This window comes from Camelus dromedarius, chromosome 12, assembly GCF_036321535.1.
Source record: "Camelus dromedarius isolate mCamDro1 chromosome 12, mCamDro1.pat, whole genome shotgun sequence".
Classification (NCBI taxonomy): domain Eukaryota; kingdom Metazoa; phylum Chordata; class Mammalia; order Artiodactyla; family Camelidae; genus Camelus; species Camelus dromedarius.
In genome coordinates, this window is record NC_087447.1 from 1,184,745 (window position 1) to 1,200,599 (window position 15,855).

At 49.1% G+C, this 15,855-nt stretch overlaps 1 long non-coding RNA gene across 1 annotated transcript in view; it reads left to right on the forward strand.

Annotated features, from left to right (window-relative positions):
• The first annotated feature begins 1,355 nt into the window (after nt 1-1,355).
• The window catches only part of LOC116152049 (uncharacterized), a 96,153-nt gene continuing 81,653 nt past the window's right edge, over nt 1,356-15,855 (forward strand). Inside the window, exon 1 of the long non-coding RNA XR_010383226.1 lies at nt 1,356-1,439. This is a non-coding gene — a long non-coding RNA (uncharacterized LOC116152049). The remainder of the gene's footprint in view (nt 1,440-15,855) is intronic.

A 15,855-nucleotide genomic window follows, 5' to 3' on the forward strand; every position in this document is an offset into this window, starting at 1 on the left:
AACCTAGGTCTGCACTTTACTTGGAAGGAAATTAAAAGCTCAGAGGAGAGATGGTTTGCCTCAGGTCACACATCTCAGGAAGTCTGGAGGAGGGAGTCCCCTGTGCAGCGGTGTCCCCCAGCCCCACCCATGACCCCCAGCCTTTGTCGCGTCCGGTGAAAAGCCGCCCCTAAGCAGCGCTCAAGGTGACCCATCCTGATCATGCGACCCCTAACCCCATAAAGGCAGTTGAGGGACCGCCCCCAGCTGACCGCTGTTGAAACACAACCACTCGGCTGCTTGGACGCTGGCTCTCCAGTGCGGGAGCAAACATAGGTAATTACACCTTGGGCAAGCGTCCGGTGGAAGCACACTGGAGCGGGTGAGCGTCCCAGAGGCCACCCCAGGATGGGACATGCAAGCCATGACTGGAAGCCAAGGCAGCGCCCTGGTGCAGAAGGGACCACCTTGGGCAGGACAAGTCTTGTCCCTCCACCAGGAGGTCAGGGTGCTGGAGTCACTAAGGGGGAGCCGGGAGAGGTGTGACAGGACACCCTGTCTGGGGTCCACCCTCACGCCAGGTGTTTACTGAGAACCTGTGCCGGGCACTGGGGACTTAACTCTGAGAAAGGAGACAAAGACCCCTGCCGAGGGAGCCAAGGAGCCCTAAGAGCCTTTGAAGGTAATTATTTTGGGGGGAGGTGTGACCAGACAGCCTAGACATTCCTAAAACCACTCCCCCCACCCTAGGCTGCCTGGTGGAGAGTGAGGGCCGTTTCTCCTCCAGCCTGGAGCCCCCAGCCATCACAGGGCTCCCAGGGCCAACCTGTGCTCTGAGGGAGGCTTTGGCCCCCAGGAAGTGCAGCCCCTTCCCATGTAGGGTGGGATCTGGGAGGCCATAGCAGTTTGAATGAAGGATCCTATTGCAGGGAGCTGTGTCCTGTACCCTCCTGGGCTAGGTGGGCACTCAGGACCCCAGAACTCAGAGTTGTAGTGGGAGAGGGCAGCAGGCAGCAGGTGGATGTTAGGCAGGGGTCTGGAGGGCCCTCTGACTTCCCGTGCTTGGTTCTCCTGACCTCCTGCCCAAGAACTTTGCACGCAGTAGGTGCTTACTAAGTGCTTGGCCCACTCCCTTGCTAGCTTGAGGAGTGCCCAAGTAGTTGTATCTGGTGTGTGTGTGTGTGTGTCTTGCAGGGGGAAAGAGTGTGTTCCTGGCTCAGAGCCAGCATCTAGGATAACAAATATTACTGGGGTGGAGGAGGGTGGGGAGTGGGGCTGTCCCGGAAGAAAGCACTGGTAACCTAGGGGTTATTTGTGTCTGAGGCTGGGTTCCGGTCCTTCCTCTTTCCTACCCCAGGCTGGGCCTCAAAGGAGGAAAGGCCTGCTGAGGAGAGAGGGCCTGGATAGAGGTGGTCCCTGAGCTCGGGGAGATGCCCAGCCCTGATACATGGCCAGGTCAGGTCAGTGATGGAGTGTGTGTTGTGGTGGGGCTCACTCCATGTCTGAAAAGTGGGTCCTGGGAGGGTGAGGAGGATTCAGGTGGAGCCTCGCTGCGGTCCTGGTGGCGGGAGCAGATACTTGAGGCCCTTGGGGAAGCAAGGACAGACCCCCAAAGGGCCTGGGACCCATAGGAGTGGGAGGATGCAGGCACTGTCTCCTGGGCCGGGAGGATGCTCATCTCAGTTTGCCCCCCTGCCAGGCCCAGGATGAGCCCAGTAGAGAGAAGGAAGACAGACCGCCCAAGTGGGCTCTTCTGCTCAGCCCAGATGTGGTCAGTGCCTGCATGTGGCCCCCCGGGCAACTCCCAGCTCCAGGCCTGAGCAGGGACAGTAAGCTGAGGGGAGGGGTTGGTGTCCTTGTGCCTCTTCTGGGAGAGTGGGGGTGGCGTGCAGCACGCCCCACCCCCCGCCCCACTGTGCCTGGGCAGCGGAATTTGGGCCATGATTATTTTATTACTCTAAGAGTCACTTCTCCTGCAAATATGCATTTAAAGCCTGGGGTTCTGCAAGGATGGGGCGGAGGGGAGCGTGGTACTCCCTCTGGAGAGGACAGTGACTTCCAAGGCGACCAACTCTGGCCCTGGGTTCCTTGCAGCCCCAGACCCCGCCAACTCAGCACGGCGTCCCCACCTCCCAGGGGCACGGGCGGCTTAGGGAGCGGGCTGCGCGTGGAAGGGACACCACGCGGCGGTGACGGCTCCCCGGGGGCCCAGCCTCAGGCTGGGGAGGCCGTGCGGGGCGGGGCCAGCTCCAAGCCTGGTAGGTGCTCGAGGGCGCCAGGCCCGCGCGTGCGGATGCCGCCTCGGGGTCTCCGCGGTGGAGCAGGGCCCCGCGCAGGGACCGGGAGGCACCGCGGCCGCGCGTGGGGTCGGGCCCCGCCGGACCTTCGCGATCGCTGCCCGCAGCCCTCGGCAGGACCCGCGCCTACAGCGGCCAGGTCGGAGTGCGGCTGCCCGGGAGGTCCGTGCGCGCCCCCTGCCGGCCACATGCGTTCTTTTCTTTCTTTTTCCGTTGAAGTTAATTTACAACGTTGTGGTAATTTCTGATGTACTACATAGTGATTCAGTTATACGTATATACATGTTTTCACATTATTTTTCATCGTAGGATATTATAAGATATTTAATACAGTTTCGTGAGCTATATATACAGTAGGACCTTGTTTATTTTATATGTAGTAGTTTCTGCAAATTTATTTTAAAATTTTATTTATTTATTTGTTTTTAGTTTTATATTTTTTAAGGGGGAGGTAACTAGGTTTATTTATTTTTAGAAGCGGTACTGGGGATTGAACCCAAGACCCTGTGTATGCTGAGCATGAACTCTACCATTTGAGCTATGCCCTCCCCCCCAGTATCTGCAAATTTCAAATTCCCAATTTATCCCTTCCCACCCCCTTCCCGGCTGGTCGCCGTAAGTTTATTTTCTGTTTGTGAGCCTATCTCTGTTTTGTAAATAAGTTCATTTGTGTCATTTTTTAAAGATTCCACATATGAGTGGTATCATATGTTTTTCTTTTCTTTCTCTTTCTGGCTTACTTCACTTAGAATGATGATCTCCAGGTCCACCCATGTTGCTGCAAAGGGCATTATTTCATTCTTTTTTATGGCTGAGTACTGTTCCCACCGGGACATTTCTTAATGCTTCTTTCTGGGCAAAAGGATTAGCAGGGTTCACTTATTTTTGTTGATGCTCAATTCTGTGTTCCACATAATGGCATACAGTAAACATGTACCCATGGCGTTACGTTTTTCGCAACCTGATTCTTTTTTCAGTCAAGGCATAGTTGATAGAATGCACATTCAGCCACGTGTTCAAGCGGTGGATTTTGACAACTGTCACCGCCCATAACAAGTTCTCTAGAAAGTTCCCTCACAACCCTTGCAGGCAGATCCCCCTCACCTCTGAGCTATCACCATCAGTGCTGTTGCCTGTTCTTGAACTTCACAGATGCGGGAACGTGCTGTGTGGATTCCTTTGTGTCTGACTCCTCTCACTCCAGGAGGTACTTCTGAGGCTCATTCTCATTCCTGTTTCCCACAACCTGGTGATAAATGTCTGTGTGGGTGGTGTTTTGTGGACGTATGGTGATACGTGAACCAATTCTCCATTTTTATATATTAGATTATTTCCGTATCTAAGCTATTAAAACCAGCAGTGAGTAGCTTCCTTCTATATGCTTTTAATACCACATTTCGGATTATTTCCTTCCTGAGTATCTTATGACATTTAAAAAATGGACAAATAAACACAGAGAATGACAGAACAGACCCCTGGCTCCTTACAGCCAGACCTGTCAGCACTTTCTCATTTTGCTTCAGGTTAGAAAACAACAGTACAGATGGGGGCAGTGCTCCCGGTGCCTCCCCTGCCTCCCTGTTCGGAGGCAGCCTCTTCGGAAGGTGGCGGCCGTCTTCACGGCTGGCTGTGTGTGTGAGAGTCTGTGTATGCCACGTGGTATTGTCTCGTGCGCTTTAAAATATTCATATGAGTATCATAGGAGCGGTTCTCCTTCAATTTGCTTTTTTTTTTTTTTTCACATCTCAGTCCGCTCATCCTTGCTGATGCAGGTGAGCCTAGTTTATGCACTGGGGCTGCTGTACAGGTTTCCGTGGCATGAACAGATCTCCTCTGCTGCCGTTTAGCTTGTTTTCCTGCGCGTGGCAGTGCCACGAGGGACGTTATAGTAGCTATCTCCTGGCGCCTTGAGACCCCGGCCAGCTGTGTCAGCGTTGCCTGCGAGCGGGTTACAGGTGCAGACTCTCAGCTCCCACCCCAAGCCTGCTGAGCTGCAATCTGTGTTTTAACAACACCAGGAGATTCTTATGCACGTTCTGTTTTTCGCTTTTCTTTTTTGCATCGTTTTATTTAATTTTTATGATTATTATGTAGTAAAATTGACTTTTGTTGATTTTCTATTGTGTAAAATCTATATAACGTAAAACTTACCATCCTAGCCATTTTTAAGTGCAGCCCTAAGCACATTCACACTGTTGTGCAACCATGACACCATCCACGTCCAGAACTTTCCATCTTCCCAAGCTGACTCTCTGTCCCATTGAGCACTCAGTCCCTCCCCCCTCCCCCAGGCCCTGGCCCCCCAACCTACTTTCTGTCTCAATGGAATTGACCCCTCTAGGGACCTTATATGAGTGCGATCCGACAGGATTTGTTCTTTTTTTGCCTGGCTTATTGCACTTAACGCAATGTTTTCAAGATTCATCCACGTGGTAGCACATGTCAGAATTTCATTCTTTCTTATGATTGAATAATAGCCCATTGTATGGATGGACCGCGTTGTGTATCCAATCACCAGTCAGACGCCTGGGTTATTGCTTTCAGCTACTGCGAATAATGCTGCTAGGAACACGGGTGTGCAATTATTTGAAACCGTACTTTGAGTTATTTAGGGGAGACACCCAGAAGTGGAATTGCTGGATCATATGACAATTTTAACTTGTGTTTAACTTTTGAAGAACCACCAAACTGTCACAGCACTGCATCGTTTTGTATTCCCAACAGCAGTTCCTTAGGGTTCAAATTTCTCAATATCCTTGGCAAAATGGACTCTTTTGAATTCTAACCCATGTGTAGTTCTGTGCCTTTTAACACATGTACAGATTCGTGTATTGTCATCATACTTAGGACACAGAAAAGCGCTACCACCCCAAGACTCTCCCTGGAGCTATTCCTTCATGGTGATGCCCCTCCCGCTGGCCTGTCTCCATCACCAGGACCTTTGTCTTTTGAGAGCGTGGTGGGGATGGAGTCATGGAGGAGGCGAGCTTCCGAGTCTCACGTGCCCAGGCAGCTCCTTCGGACTGTTCCAGATAACAGCAGGTCATCCCTCTGTGCTGCTGCGAAGTACTCAATGGCATGTTTAAACCAAAGTTTACTCTTGCTGAAGAACATTTGGGTTGTTTTCAGTTTTTTTTAAGCACTTTTTTTTTTTTTTTTTACAATTTCACATTAAAAAAAAATTTTTTTTTTTTGTTGGGGGAGGTAATTAGGTTCTTGTTTATTTTTAATGGAGGTACTGGGAATTGAACCTGGGACCTTATGCAAGCTAAGCACACGCTCTACCACCTGAGCTATACACCCCCCCCCCCCTTTTCAGTTTTTGGAGATGACAAATGAAGCCACTGTAAACATTCCTGTGCATCACAGCCTCCTGGGACAGAGGACCTCTGGGTGCTAACGGGAAGGTGGTGGACTGTTCCTTGTGGGGGCAGATCTAGACAACCCATGAGGGCGAGGGTTGGTTGTTCCCAGTGACGGGCTCTTCCTCGGGCTGTTTGTCTGTCCCCAGGGTGGCCAGTCCAGAGCAGCCACAGCCCTCAGGCTTGGGACAGCTCTCCCCACACTGTCCATGGGATTCTACTAGCCTCAGGGATGTCTCCTGGGTTGGCCACACTGCTGTTGCTCAGACAGAAACCCGACAGCGCCTGCAGAGTGGATTGTGGGAGATGCCTGGCGGTGCCACCGCCCGCGGGGGAGTACGACCTTTGCCAGCCCCTGGGCATCCGGACCACCACCACTGCTCAGTCCGTCGGCCCAGGTGGCTGGTTCCCTCCTCCGCTGCTCTCCAGGTCTGCATCTTGGTCCTCTCCGCAGGGTCAGTGGCCTTGGGGATGGTCCTGCTCGTGGCTGTCGGGACAGGCTGTGGGTGTGCTTTCTCTGCGGGGGGCCTCGGGGCGCTCCTGGTCCTGATGCCACAGGAGAGCCAGCAACAGTCAGGCGGCACTCGAGGGCTTCTTTAAATCCTCCTTCTTGCCACTCAGCCTCCAACCAGGTACTCAACTCAGGTCCAGTAACAGGGAGCACAGTGAGGGGCCACTTAGTCCCCGCCCCGCCCCGCCCACTGCTGCCCCGCCCACCTCCGCCCCGCCCACCCGCCGCCCCGCCCACCGCTCACTGCTGGCCGTCGGAAATCTCCTCACAGGAGGCTGTTAACTGTATTTCCTTCTGTTCCTGGTTTCTGCGGAGTTTATTTTTTTTTTTTTAAATCATGAATAGGTGTTGATTTTTTTAAACGTGTATGTGTGTGTGTGTGTGTGTGTGTGTGTGTGTGTGTGTGTGTGTGTTTTTCCCCCCTCGGGGGTAGTTAGATTTATTTATTTCCTAAAAAATTTTAAACGGAGGTACCGGAGACGGAACGCAGGACCCGCGCCTGCCGCTGAGAGGCGCCCTCTGCCCAGCGTTGGACTTTGCAACATACTTTCTCCGCGCCTACTGGGCTGATCCTGTGCGGCTTCTCCGTTGTTCGGTACGTGTGATGAGCTGAGTTGATCAAACTTGGGATGTCAAGTCAATCTGTCATTGCTGGTTGTGACATAATAACCCTTTCCTATAACTGAGTCTTGTTGGACGTTTGCCTATGTTCGCGAGACGTTTCGGCATGTCGTGTTCTCTTGTTTTATCCAAGTGCGCGATGGCCTCATGAAGTAAGTTGGGAAGCCTTACCTCTTCTCTCATCTCCGAAGGAGTTTGTGAAAGATTTGTGTGTCGGTTTCTCATTGTTGCTGTTAAACGTGACCACAGGGGTGGGGAGGGTAGAGCTCAGTGGTGGAGCGCGTGCTTAGCATGCACGAGGCCCTGGGTTCAATCCCCAGGACCGCTATTAAATCAGTAAACCTAATTACCTGCTCCCCCACCCCCAAAAAAGGCAATCTACGAATGGGAGAAATCTTCACCACTGAAGAAACAAAATCTGTGTTAGGAGTAAACAAACTAGTGCCCATGGACCAAATCTAGCCCTCTGCCCAAGTGAAAAAGAGTGACCACAAATTCAGTGGCTTAAAACAACACACATTTGTTACCTGGTAGTTCCTAAGGACACAATAGGTCTTACAGCCCGAAATCAGGCCGTGTTCACAGCCGAGCGGGGTTTCCTCTGGAGGCGCTGGGGAGGACCCGTTCCTGGCCTCGAGCAGATTGTATACGCCAGCTGCATTCCGGGGTCACGGCCCCTTCCTCCATCTCCAGACACATCACGCCACGCTCAGCGTTTCCTCAGCGTCTCGTCACGTCTCCTTCTCTGATTTGGACCCTCCTGCCTCCCACGTAATAAGGATGATTGTGACGACAGGGGGCCTGCCTTGACAGCCCAGGACAGTCTCCTCGTTTCAAGGTCCTTGACCAAGCCACGTCTTAAAGCCTCCTTTATTCACTGGTTCTAAGGGTTAGGATGTGGGCAGCTTTGGGTGTCTGCTCTTCCTTCTCCCACCATTGGCACTACCGCTCCCTGAAGTGCCTGAAAGTGTTCACTCTTGGAGACGTCGGCCCTCTGCTTTCTTTGTGGGGAAGTTTTCAGTTACAGACTCAATGTCTTTAACAGATAAAGGACGCTTCACACTTTCTGTTTCTTCTCGTGTCAGTTGCGATGAACTTGTGTTTTTCAAGGAATTCACATATTTCATCTAAAACTTGAAGTTATTCGTGTAGATTTGTCCTCACACCTAGATATGTTTTTATTGTGTGCAGAGTATGTCATAGTGTCCCCTTTGTATTTCTTTTAGTTGAGATTTATCTTTTCCTCTGTTTTCTGGATCAGCGTTGCTAGTGGTTTGTACATTTTATTAATCTTTATGAAGAGCAAACGACTTGACGATGTTAATTTTCTGTTTTACATCTGATTCCATTCGTTGATTTCTGCTCCCACTTTTATATTTCCTTTCTTCTCCTTTATTTGAATTCAGTTTGCTTTTCTTTTTCCAGCTCCTTGAGATGGAAGTTTAGACAGCTGATTTTCACCTACTCTCCTTTTCTAATACATGTGTTTTGAGCTGTAGCCTTTTCTCTAAGCACAATGTAGCCGAAGCCAGCAGACTTGATGTCATATTTACATTGTAAGGCAGTCCAAAATATATCTCAATTTCCACTGGGATTTCTTAGACCTATGGGTTATATTGAAGTCTCTGACTTAATTTTCATACATTTGGGGATTACAGTGAGCTATCTTTCTCTTACTGAGTCCGAGTTTGACTCCTCTCTGTGAAAGGACATACTCTGTATGATTTCAATATACATCAATTAGGCAAGTTGGCTCCTTATGCTGTTCAGGTCGCCTGTATCTTTGCTGACTTTTTATCTCCTTGTTATATCAGTTACTGAGAGAGAGTTATTAAAGTTCTCAATTCTGTTTGTGAATTTGTGTACCACTTCTCTTGGTTTTGGCAACATCTGCTTTATACGTTTGGAAGCTTTGTTATTTGGTGCATAGAGACTGAGGGTCATTTTCCTCTTGATTGCATGGCACTTTCAGCATCGTCCACTGTTCTTTGTTGTCTCTGATAACAGTTTCGTCTTGAAGTCTGTATTACCTGATATTAATATAGCCACACTAGCTTTTTTAGAAAATAAAATTAGTGTTTATAGGATATATCTTTCCCATCTTTTCACTTTCTACCTTTCTGGGTCCTGATGTTTAAAGCGTATCTTTTGTAAGTAGTGTGTGGTCAAGTGTCCTTTTAATGTCCCCGCCTGACAGTTGCCTTTTATTGGACTGTTCAGAGTACTTGCATCTCCTGTGGTTGCCAACCTTGTTGGGCTTAAATGGCTGTTTTTATTTTGTATTTCTCTCATCTCTTCTTCCTTTATTCCTCCTTTTCTGTCTTCTTTCAGATTCATCAAATATTTTCTATTCAGCTTATCTCTTCTATTGGCTTTTGAGCTATATATTCATATATCATTTCTTAATGGCTATCCTAGAGATTACATTTTACTTTCTTGAAGTCTCATGACTTCCTGAACAAGGAGAGAACCTCACCTTTTAATTCCATGTGTTTAATTCCATGTGTTTGCTTATATTTTACTTCTGTGAATGTTAACGATCTTACTGGACATTAATGTACTGTTTTAGGCAGTTAATTTTCTTTTGTTCTTACCAGCCTATTTAGCCTCTCCATCGTGCTTTACTCACTCCTGAGGTTCACTCCCGTACAGCTACTTTCCTCCAGCTCAAAGAGCTTCCTTCAGTGTTTCTTGTGGCGGAGATCTTTCAGCTGAAAACAGCTGTATTCCACTTACATTTTGAAGGTGATTTTCATTAGGCATAAAATTCCACGCTGGCAGTTTTTCCCTTTCAGCCCTGAAAAATGACTTTCCATTTTCTTCTGGAGTCCATCATTTCTGTTAAAAAGTCCACTGTCATTCTTACAATTGCTCCTTCAGAGATAATGTGTCCTTGTCCTCCTGTTGCTTTTACAACTTTTAAAAATTGGTCTTTCGTGCTTGACAGGTGCCCTGAGGTTAGCCTCTGTGTGACTTTCTATTTATTTACTCTGCTGTGAGTTTGCTGAGCCTCTTGGATCTGTAGGCTCATGGTTTTCATGAATTCTGGAAAAATATACCATTATACTATGTCTTCAACATAGCCCTTGCTCCACTATTCCTCCCTTCCCTCTCTGGGAGTTCAGAAGTGTGTTTTAAACTATGTTTTGCATTTCTCATGCTCCATGCTATTTTTATTTTCAACATTTTTTCTTTCTGTGTTTCAGTTAGCATATTTCCTATTTATGTATCTTTGAGTTCTCTGAACTTATTTTTTGTTGTTAAATTTGTCGCATGAGTCATGAATTTTAGGCATTTCCACATAGTGCATTTTTCAGTATTAGAATGTCCATTAACATTTAAAAGTATATTCTATACTTTGGTCTGGCTGCTTCAGTAAAGACAATGCTCAGCTCATCACTGAGCCAGGAGTGTGTGCAGAAATTACCCAGACCCGCATCTCACCACGTCCCACCTCACACAGCTGCTTTACCATTTATAGGGAAGGTGCTATTAACCGCCCATTTCACAGATGTGGACATTGAGGTTCTAGGAGGAAAAGTGATTTGCTCAAAGCTGCTCAGATAGTTGGCTGTAGAAAACACACACAAAGTACTTGGGGGATGGGGAGCAGGCCAGCACTCTCTGGGGACACTCTGGGAAGCTTGGACAGGTGGGCTGTGAGCAGGTCCAGGGATGAGTGTAGCCACAGGTGATATTCCGATGTGCACCCCCTCCCACCCCACCAGAGGACTAGAGACAGACAAATGTACCAACACAGAAATAGGGTTCTGGGTGAGTGGCTTTATTAGATGCTTAAAGGACAGAGAGATCTGAGCAACTAGTGACCAAGAAGGAGCAGAGTTGAGGGAACGTGTGCTGTCTGCTCAGAAGTCCTTGCTGGAGCAGGTGCCAGATGGGAAGGGCTTGGGACAGGCCTTTGCTGCAGGTGATTCAGGAAGGTCTCCAGATGCCGAGAAGGGGACTCTGGAAGTCATTCTTGGACACAAGTGCCTGAAGCATTTCTTAGCAAAAGGTCAAATAGGAAAAATTGTACTTGGCAAGAGAGGAGGATTCAAAACAGGGAAGTTGGGTAGGGAAGGAGAGTCCGGCTCAGAGGGGGCCGGGAGTAGGCAGATGATGGCTGTGCTGGAGCCCATGACCCCTGACCAGGGATGGCACTGGCTTCAGTAAGAGTCCCTGCAAAAACTGATAATCAGATCTTGTGCTGGCAGCAAACGGGGACACAGCAGCTGGACTGGGAGCAGCAGGGTCTGCAGCAGCTGGACTGGCAGCAAACGGGGACACAGCAGCTGGACTGGGAGCAGCCACAGGAGCCACAGCCCCCCTTGCCACAGCTGGAGCAGGAGCAGGTGGGCACACAGCAGCACACAGGCACACAGCAGCTGGAGCCACAGCCCCCCTTGCCACAGCTGGAGCAGGAGCCACAGCCCCCCTTGCAGCCCCCGCAGGAGCTGCAGCCCCCCTTGCCACAGCTGGAACAGGAGCCACAGCCCCCCTTGCAGCCCCCGCAGGAGCCACAGCCCCCTTTGCCACAGCTGGAACAGGAGCCACAGCCCCCTTTGCCACAGCTGGAGCAGGAGCCACAGCCCCCCTTGCAGCCCCCGCAGGAGCCACAGCCCCCTTTGCCACAGCTAGAGCAGGAGCCACAGCCCCCTTTGCCACAGCTGGAACAGGAGCCACAGCCCCCCTTGCAGCCCCCGCAGGAGCCACAGCCCCCTTTGCCACAGCTGGAACAGGAGCCACAGCCCCCTTTGCCACAGCTGGAACAGGAGCCACAGCCCCCCTTGCAGCCCCCGCAGGAGCCACAGCCCCCTTTGCCACAGCTGGAACAGGAGCCACAGCCCCCTTTGCCACAGCTGGAGCAGGAGCCACAGCCCCCCTTGCAGCCCCCGCAGGAGCCACAGCCCCCTTTGCCACAGCTAGAGCAGGAGCAGGTGGGCACACAGCAGCACACAGGCACACAGCAGCTGGAGCCACAGCCCCCCTTGCCACAGCTGGAGCAGAAGCAGGCGGGCACACAGCGGCACACGGGCACACAGCAGCTGGAGCCACAGCCCTCGGAACAGCCACAGCAGCTCATGGTTCAGGTGGGTGGAGAGTGGAGGAGGTCAGAGGAGCAGGTGGAGAGAGAGGGGAGGTGTTCAGGTGTGGCGCCTCCAGGGCCAGGGGCCTTTATACCCCTGCCAGGGTCAGGTGAGATGCTGGGCGCAGGGTCACTTCCTTGTGACTGTTGATACTGTTTGTCTAAGCCCTGCTTTTTCCCTATGCTTGTGCCTTCCCCCTGGCTCAGTGAGCATCCACTTTCTGTATTTCCTATTTGTCCTCTTCCCCTTTGTTTTGGCCCCGTAACCAGGACCTCAGCTCCAGGCTCCCGGTGCTTCCTCCCAGGTGCTGGTCACGTGGCTTCTCTGCTGACCTCAGGGGACCTCTGGATGACAGAGTCCACCCAGGTGCTCTTCCCTTTGCTGTGCTGGCTTCTCCATGACAGTGTTAACCTTACATGTGTACAGTTTAAAAGTCATCCATGGTGTCTACTGGAGACAATAAGAAACTAGAGAAGAAAGCAGATTACCCACAATCCTGTCCGCTGGAGATGGCACTGTGGTTGACTTCCCTCTGAAGGAGTACGTGTGTCTGTGTTCAGGTTGCCTCACTTCACCCAGGCCTTTGTCAGCTTTTTGGGGATCTCCTTTTCTTTAGTACCCAAATAAGGAGGATCTAGTCCCTATCCTGGTGTTCAGAAGGAACCCCCCCATCCTTGAGTAGTTCTTAAATCCTGACGAATGCCTCTGGTTCCTGCTTTTTTCCCCTTCTCCACTCAGACCACCCCCTCCTCCTGAGGCTGCTGCTTCCAGCTGCTGGTCCACCTCCCTCCTCGGCCTTGCTCTGTGGAAGAAACCAGGTTCCACTCTGATCACCAAGCCATTTTTGATTCAGGCCACTTCGTTGAAGGGATGGTTCTAAGCCTGGCAGAGGGGATAAGAGGATTACTTTACTGAAAAGGAAAACTTAAGCTTGCATTCCAGGTGTTGCTGCTTCTGAATCCTCTTGGGCACCGGGTCCCACTGGACGCCTTCCTCCTCAGCCCCCAACCCACTGCCTTTTTGGCTGGACCTCCTCCCTTTTGCATGAGAAGTCTCCTCCTTTTCTTCCATGTTTCTTTCAGTCTCCACCTCTGAGTCTTGTCCTGACAGGGGATCCTCCAAATTAGCAAAGTATACGATGACCTTGGCAGAGATGCACCTTTCTACTCGTGAAGTTAGCCTTTCCCTTGATTACACGGTGAAGTTAACGCACCAGTCTGCAGCATCTTATCTCAGGGCTTCCTAACACACGGTCAGATGGTCACCTCTACAGCTGTCAGTTTGACTAGAGTTTCTGATATTGAACCATCCTCACATGCTTGAAAAAACCCAGCTTGGTCATAGTGTATGTTTATCTTGATACACTGTTGGAGTCTATTGATTACTATTTAGAAAATTTGCATTGATATTCAGAAGTAAAATTTGGAGGGGATTCTTGGAAGATGACAGGTGACTATGCAGCATCTCCCCTCTACTGCCAACTTTGATTCCTACCCATGTGTCTTTCAAGGGCAGCAGGTAGGGATGTCATGGATGGGTGTCATGGATGAAGTTTCAGGCTTTCCTTGAAACTCTGGGATTGATGAGAACTCGGGAAAGAGTTAGAGACCGCCTGAGGAAGGATCAGGATGTGGTGGGTCTGGAGAAGGACTTGGACCACAGAGAGACAGAGAGCAGAGTGAGAGTCAAGCTTTCCTCACTCTTTGTCCCCAGGGAGCCAAGAAAAAGGTGGAATGAGTCCTCTGACTTCTGGAAGAACATTGAAATACGTGGGAGCAGAGTGGATTCCACCTAATGTCCTGATGGGGGTCTTGTGTTGTGCGATGGTCCACAGGGCCAGAGCCACGGTGCCTTCTACATCTTGTGAGAGTGCAGCCAGTACAGATAGCCTAGCAGGTGGAGTTGACACCGTGGGGCAGCAGGAGAGCTCACATCACACTTAAGAGGTGATGAATTTGGAGGAATGGGGAGACTGGGCACCAGCTCCCAATAAAAAGGAGTTTGTAGTGGAGATGAATGACAGTTAGGCAACAATAAAAAGGAGGAGTAGCCAAGGGGAGTCAAATGCAGGCGCACACACAGGCTTAAAAACATTCAATAGACTGTATTATTTTTAAAAATGGTTTTAGGTTTACAGAAAAAAATGGAGTGAGAAGGTCAGAGTATTCCCATGTACGCCCTTTGCCCTCACCCGCATGGCTTCCCATATTTCTAACATTTTGCATTAACGTGGTACGTGTGTTACAACAGAGGAGCCAATATTGATGTATTACTGTTTAACCAAAGTCCATGGTTTACTTCAGAGGTCACTGTGTGCTTTACATTCTGTGGGTTCTGAAAAAAGTTTAATCCCATTTATCCGCCATTATGTATCTTACAGAATAATAGTCTCACCGCCCTAAACATTCTCTGTGCTCCATTTACTCCTCTCACCTCCTTGCACGCCCACCCCCACCCCTCATCTTTCCATCGTCCCCGTAGCTTTGCCTTTTCCAGAATGCCATGCGGGTGGAATCACACAGTCTGTCAACTTTCCAGACAGGCTTCTTTCGCTTAGTAACATGCTTTCACGTTTCCTCCATGTCTTTTCATGGCTTGATGCTCTTTTTTTTTTTTTTTTTAAAGCACGGAATAATATTTTGTTGTCTGGATGAACCATGGTCTATTCAGCCACTTGCCAACTGAAGAGCATCTTCGTGGCTTCCAGTTTTTGATGGTTGTGAATAATACTGCTATGAACATCTATGTGCAGGTTTTTCTGTGGACATGTTTTTCACTCACTTGGGTACCAAGGAGTGTGATTACTGAATCACAAGGGAAGAGCATATTTAGTTTTGTAGGAAACTGCCGAACTATCTTCCAAAGTGGCTGCACCATTTTGCACTCACACCAGGGTGTGTGTAGTGGTATCTCATGTCATTCTAATTTGCAGTTCTCGAAGGACATGTGATGTGGCGCATCTTTTTGTGTGCTTATGGGCCATCTGAGCATTCTCTTTGGTGATGTGTACTCCCAGATCCTTTGCCCACTTTTAAATTGAGTTGTTTGTTTCTGTATTGTCGAGTTTTAAGGATTCTTTGTATATTTTTGATACTAGTCCTGTATCTGATATGTCTTTTGGAAAGTTTTTAACTTTTTCCCCAGGCTTGTTTTTCATTCTCTTAACATTTTTTTTTTTGCAAAGTAGGTATTTTTAATTTTAATGAAGTACAGCTTATCAAATTTTTTAAAATTGAAGTGTAGTTGATTTACACTTTTGTGTCAATTTCTGGTGTATAGCATAACAGTTCAGTCATATATATACATACATATATTCCTTTTCATATTCCTTTTCTTTATAGGTTACTACAAGATATTGAATATAATTCCCTGTGCTATATATAGTATAAACTTAAAAAATTTTTTTGGGGGGGAGGGAATTTGGTTTATTATTTATTTAACGGAGGTCCTGGGGATTGAACCCAGGACCACGTGTGTGCTAAGCACACCCTCTACCACTGAGCTGTAATTCTCCCCGCTTTGCCTTTGTTCTTTCTTCTCCAAAATGGTTGGGCTCTCTCTCCATTGATTTGGTTCTCTGGTTTCATTCATCAGAGTTTTGTAGTTTTCCTCATATAAACCTTGTACATATTTCGTTAGATTTGTATGTGAGTGGTTCACTTTTTCGGGTGCAAAGCTAAGTGTCATTGTGTTTCACTTGCTGGTGTGAAGGCAGGTGGCTGACTTATTACGTCAACCTCGCTCACTGTGGCCCTGACGTGACTGCTTGCTCCTTCCAGGGGGTCTTTCTGGGCTGTTGTTGGTGATTTTGGATTTTCTACATGGGTGATCACACCATCTGTGAACAAAGATCATTTTATTTCTTCCTTCCCAATCTGTATACCTTTGATTTCTTTTTCTTGTCTTATTGCATTAGCTAGGACTTCCAGTGTGTTGTGGAAAGCAATGGTGAGAGGGCCCGTCTCCGCCTCGTCTCTGATCGTAGTGGGAAAGCTCGG